This window comes from Genypterus blacodes, unplaced genomic scaffold (assembly GCF_046128005.1).
Source record: "Genypterus blacodes isolate CSIRO-AG114 ecotype Tasmania unplaced genomic scaffold, CSIRO-AGI_Gbla_v1 ptg000021l_1, whole genome shotgun sequence".
In the NCBI taxonomy this organism is placed as follows: domain Eukaryota; kingdom Metazoa; phylum Chordata; class Actinopteri; order Ophidiiformes; family Ophidiidae; genus Genypterus; species Genypterus blacodes.
Window position 1 is genome coordinate 6,551,507 of NW_027466834.1, and position 6,515 is coordinate 6,558,021.

The window sequence follows — 6,515 nt, forward strand, 5'->3', positions numbered from 1 at the left end:
TAGTCCTGTGGAGCCACGCGCGCTCTCTCTTTCTCTCTGTATATATACAAGACAATTCTTCCAAAATAAAAACAAAAAACTAAAACACTCTATTGTGACAATTAAAACTAATACATTGTGATATTATTGAAGTGGCATGTCTTGCTTATCTCTCAAGTATAGACTCGGTAACTCATTTATATTGTTTGACCAAAAAACAAAATTCCGAAATCAAATGTTTGTTGAAATACAAAGTCAAAACCCTGCGTCTCCTCTAATGTCACAGTATCACAGTAAAGCTACTTAAATAAACAAAAGTAATGTCATCAAACTAACACAGTGATCTCATCCATAAACTAAAGTGGCAGCAGTGATGTCACAACCAAATTGTTCACCTTTGGCTTTATGAAATACGTTATATACGATAAGAAACTGACAACATTTGTCTGGTCTTGTTTGGCCCTGCTAGTTTTCATCAACACAACAACGGAGACTAATGTGTGTGTTTCCAGTATTTGTAGATTATTATCTTCATGTTTCTTGGTGGTTGTCAGCAGTTTTAAGATGTGGCATGATGTAATATAACCACATAAACACATGTGCTGATGATGGGCTGGGAGTAGCCAAGTTGACAAACAGTCTTAACGGTTTGTGTAACTGAGGGTGTTTGCTCCTCAACCTGTTTGCCTTTAAGTTTTGCGGTTGGTTTCTTCTTTTGTCTTGTTTAACAAATAAATGAAATCTCCATGTCATATATTGAGTTCAGTTTCAGTAAATTACGGCTTACAGTTTCCCTATCGAAATGAATATTGACAACTTGTACCAAAATCTGTCACTGCAAGAGATCTTTAACATCATCAGACAGTGTGTGGTGAGTCAAAACCGACCAAAGTATATGAATGTTGAAACCAATACAGGAAACAAGAAATGCAAATGTGACACATGGGGACAGCAGAAGCCATGCAAGGATGAATGGGATCTGTGACTTGTACTCTTTCAATACCAAACTGTGTGTGTGGGTGTTTGTGTCTGTACAGTACTGAATATAGTTATTATTCAGTGGCAGTCACTCCAGTGAATCAGTGAATACATTCCTGAATAATAATTCCCCTAACCTTTAGAAAACTATCAACTAAAGTGTAATATTTGATTTATTTCTCTCTAGAAGCATAACTGGGATGATGAGAGTTGTTGGTTGTAGGTGTTCATGCACACTGAGCAAAGTCATTTCATTTAATGTGTGTTTTAAATGTCATCAAAAAGAGTTTGAACAGTTTTTACAACAAAACCTAGAGGCAGAATTAATCAGAATGCAGGTAATTTAGTCAAAAAATTGCTTGTAAAATAGATATTTGTTTATGTCGGAATAACACAGCTGCCCTCTGCATGTATGTACAGCAATCACAATAATAATTTACATCCGCTGTACCTATCAAGAGTTCCATACTTGTCTCATATCCAGACTTACTGGAATGGCTGGAAAAGAAATGTTATGAGTGTAAATGCGTGTGTGTGTGTCTGTCTGTGTGTGTGTGTGTGTGTGTGTGTATGCTGCTGTTTACATGAAGCAGACTTGCCAGGACATGAGTCAGGTAGTAACAGACAGTGGGTGGAGATGGCTCGGACTGGTGCCAGGAATGTACTGTATGAATGGAAAAGCCTGCAGTGTATTGTTCTGCCCTCTGAAACAGCTGCTATTTATAGGATTTGGAAAAGGGTGGACTGCAAAAATGGGACCCAGCCCTTCTGCTGGGAGACACTGGCAAATGGGAAAAGTCTCAACACACACACACACACATACACAATACACACAATGGTGTATTGTAATGTTTCCTGTCTTACTAAGGCCTTTGGTAGTTTGCTAATGTCTCGATCAAGCATCAGTTGGATGATGAAAACTATGATGAAGATACTGTATTCGCAATGTTGGGCTTGTGAAAAAGATAAAGGTTAGAACACAAATGTTAAAAAGGGAACAAAAACAGGATATCATGGGAATAGTTTTTGAGGAATCAATATTGAGGGAAAAATAGCTTTGGCATTGTGATCGGGATTTAGCGAGGCTACAGGGAAGAGTGATGCATTGTGGGATAGGTTCAAATGAGTAGCGCTGCTGGTGGTAGTGACTTGAGAGATCAGCGTGTGTGTTTGTGTTATGCCTAAAGTTCAGCAGCAATTATAACAGAGCTTGTCACTGACTCCCCCCTCACATGCTATTTTTGCCAAGTGACACAGCTACTCGCGGAAGAAGTATTAGCTGGAAAAGCTACAGTGTTTTGACAGAAGCTACACTACTGAAAAAAGTTGGTTTGTAGTTTAACGTAGCTTTTCCCCATGAATTGTCACTAAACATGAACATTCTTTCTTATAGGAATGTATCATTTTGATATGTCTGGTTTCAGATTAGTGTTACATAAAGTGATAGTCACGGAGTCCAGCTAGCTAATAGCAGTAGCTGTAGCTGTAGCTGAGTCAGCTGCTCTCGCCTGCTTGTTTAAAGCCACAAATCACAATCAGCTGCTGCTTGGCGGTTTGCCTCAAGCGACTTGTGACTCTCCTGGTATTTAACAGGTGTTTCTGCTTCAGGTGATGTGCTGTTGTGTTGTCAGCATTACCTAACACTGTACTTCCCTCCTACATTCTTGTTTTTCAGAGATAAAAAAAAGTTTGAGCCTAGTACAAATATCCTGTTTCCATTGATGATATGATGTGGAACAGACACATTCCTCAGTGTTTGCCTACTAACTGTCTGGTTTGACCTGTTGTGATGTGCAACTGGGCCGTCTGGTTTATTGATCATGGATGAACGAAATGAAGAGCTTAGTTTAGGAATGTATGTCTCTCCAGTTTTGTCGCAGAGTCTAAGTCAACTTGCAAATCTTTGTTGGAACTATGGAATGATGTCATCCTGCAAAGGTTACATCTATAACATCCTGGTATTAACAGCATTGATGTCGTCTGTAACTCCAGGGTTATTTCGCCATGTCATGGCCATAACCACATGCTCATAGTTATGTCAGATGCTTTCTTCAATAAAAATGTTCAGCAAAAAAATCCACAAATCTTTCCAAGTCCTTATTAAACATAGTTGATCTGTAACAAGATCTGGCTTCTGTCTCATACTGTAAACAAACACTTAAGTAGCTTTTAGACATTCTTGAGACTCTGTCCCACTCAAATAGACATTACATTACAATCATTTTGGCAGACGCTTTTATCCAAAGCGACTTATATTACATTACCACCCTTCGCAGAGGGGGGAGCAATTGAGGGTTCAGTGCCTTGCTCAGGGGCACCTCAGCAGGGGCTCAAACCGGCGTCCTTCCGGTTCCCAAGCGGAAGCTCTACCCACTGAGCTACTGCCTCCCTAAACCAAACTTTGTAATCTTACATTATCTAAGACCTATTTAAATTTTGAGTCTTGTCTTTGTCTCTGTTTGGAAAAGTCTGTGAACCCTTTCTATCACAAACCAACACTGTCTCAGGTTTTCATGGTTCACTGCACTTCTGCTCCCACATGAGGCCTCAGCTGAAGCTTCATGAAACATAGGACAGCCTTCTTTTTGTCTCAGATATCCAAAACTGCAGCTGTCAAGCACGTTGGCCTCTGTGCTACGACTGTAACCTCAAGAAGAAATACCGGGATGACCCACATATGGCAAACATCTGGGTCTGTCCGTCATTGCCTGTTTATTCTGTGAAGGTGATGTGTGTGTTTCATAGAAAGCCATTAAGTCAAATGAGAGCTTAACAGCCCTCATCTCATCTGTCACAAGAGCTCAGCATCCGTCCAAAAATCTTCGGCTCTGCTACAACAGCGGTTGCTATGGAAACAGTAGCGGGCGGGTACAGGCGGCGGCACGGTGCAGAACGACTTTGTGCTTTTCCTCTGAACTTCAGAACACAGACTTAATTGGAGATGAGACTCTGTGAGATGGCAGCTACGTTTACCGTTATCCTCTTTCTCTCTTAGCTTCCAAGGATATCTTCATTTATTTTAGGGCTGCTGTAAATAAACACAAACAAATTGTATTAATTTGTTTAACATCATCAGCATGTGGCAGAGATTATTTGTGTATGTTCTTAAGTTGGAATGAGGTTCCTTGAATCTACAGTGTTTTTCATCTGATTTGACTGTCGGAGAGTCTGAATGTGATGGGATTTCAGTCTGACAGCCCTCTGACTTACATTCAAGTGCAGCAATATGAAAGAAGTATAAAAAACACATACAGGGTAGAAACTTTAATTTTATATGACACCCCTAGTGTAATTGTGCCACAAATCTTACAATAAATATGAAATAAAAAATGAATAGTGTAAGACTATAGTCTATAGTCTGACCTATCTGAATCCTATTTTTACAATAAAAATATTGCAGTATCGTGCCTCCATGCTGACTGAGTACCTTTTACTAAGAACGGTGTGGGTTATTTTTAAGCGACGTGGCCTTAAATTGGAAGGAGTATGAATTCCACTGCATGTTCAGGCAATGAAGGTTTCCTCCTTCATCCTGTCTCCTTCAGAATGATGCGGGGCCAATCTGGCCTGAGGCACTACATCACCAAGCCATCCAGTGCTGCTGAGCTGGAATTTCACCTGGAGGGAGCTGCTGCAAAGGACAGTGCACTCTCTCTCTCTCTCTCTCTCTCTCTCTCTCTCTCTCACACACACACACACACACACACACACACACACGCACACACAGACACAAGCAGGATTCTTTCAGTGGAAAAGTGTGGAAAACCCCTTCCATCTATTTCTGCCTCAAAATGTCAGTTCCTGCTCTGTGTTAATTAATCCACATACATAACCTTGACGACTTCCCCACCTTCTGGCACAACTTCAACAATATTCTGTCTCATCATGTGCCAAGCAAACAATAATGATGCTGTTTCAAACCTCTTTGAGACAGAACTTCAGCTGGTGGAGTGTAGCCATGTAATCAGAAGTGTTAAGTGAGTTTTGTTTGACTTCGGGAATCGGCTTCATTCTGCAGCACTGAGGCTCTTTAACATGCTGTGACTGTTTCTTCAATAAGGGATCATAGAGCTGTGACAAAACAGACTAATTGAGGCGTCAGACTCACAAAACACAGCGACGCTCCGGCAGTTTTACAAAATTGAATGATTCCTGGGAAAATGAAACGTGAGCTCAGTCACTGATATTTGCTGTTCACTTACAGTTCCAGGTCCACAGACTGTAGAATGGAATCTCTTGGATCCTCATGCTATTTCTTGAGAAGTTAGAAGTTATTCTGTCCACCATCAAACAGCAGAAGTATCTTGTGGATTCCCAAATTGAACTGTGCTATGCTATAATGACCAAAAAAATCAAAATGTCTCTAACGCCCTTCATGAGGATCTCTGCCGCATTTTCTTAGACCAAATATGAATTCAACCCTGTTTCCTCTCAGCAGAGTACTTCAGGGCACATTAATACTGTATGATTCTGAGGACAGTCTACTGGCATTTGCACCTTCAATGGAAGTTGCTAAAAATGTCATGACGCACGTTTTCTGATTGTGTCCCAGCTAAGAATAGAACCCCGCTGTCTGTTCAATGTTCTCGGCCATTTCATGCCAGAGCTCTGCTGTCTATTTTTACACTGGGATCAATAGAGGCCATGCATGTGATGTTAAAATAGCGATATCGCCTGTACTGCTGGAGAGAGTGTTTCAAACATAGCACATGTGAGGAGAGATGGTCTAGTCCCCTCCCCAGGGTAAGTAAAGCTACTGGATACTGTTCTTATTACCAGAATCAAAACTCTGCCCAGTGGAGATAGAACCCCTGCTGTTCACTCAGACTCCACCCAGACACACATTCCTTAAACATCTGATGACATGCTGCAGTCTAAAACACCTAGGACAACATTTTACTCCACTCTGAGATGTACTGCACTACCCAACGCACTTGCTGACATTTGTGCGTATTTGCCGACATCTTTGCCAAGCCGAACCTGCTCCGCTGGGAACAACATACAATGTTTGCAGTTCACCTGAATGTGAACGTACTCAGGAAAAATGCAAAGCAGCTAAAACCAGATTAACGAGTCAGATGGCATTCAGAGAGTCAGCAAAGAAGAACTGTGAGAGAGCTCAGTATCGGGAAAAAAACAAGCACACAGAGAGAGTTTTGGGTTACGAGTTGGCCATGATGGGAACAATGGCCAGGACTTTCTTGATCGCCTTGGGGAGCCGCTATTAGTCCCGGCCTTTGTCCTGCCGGTGTCCATTCCTCTGTCAACACACTATTTGCAAACACGCACAATTTGCATCGAATGTGAGAAGCCACAGTGTGACTGTGCTTAAATGGTGGAAGTCAGTGGAGATGAATTTGCTGAGAGGTTGTAGGTGCGGCTTTGTTGGCTTTTTACTGCTTTAGTGTTGTCGTCTTCAGCAGTCACATGACGTAACCTTCGTGATCTCATCCAGCTCAGTTACCCTGAAGCCACAAAAGCCTCTGATACGGTTGTTTTCACATGCCAAATAGTGCTCTCCAAGACCAATTAAGTGAATATAGCTGTGTAAAGTTGTA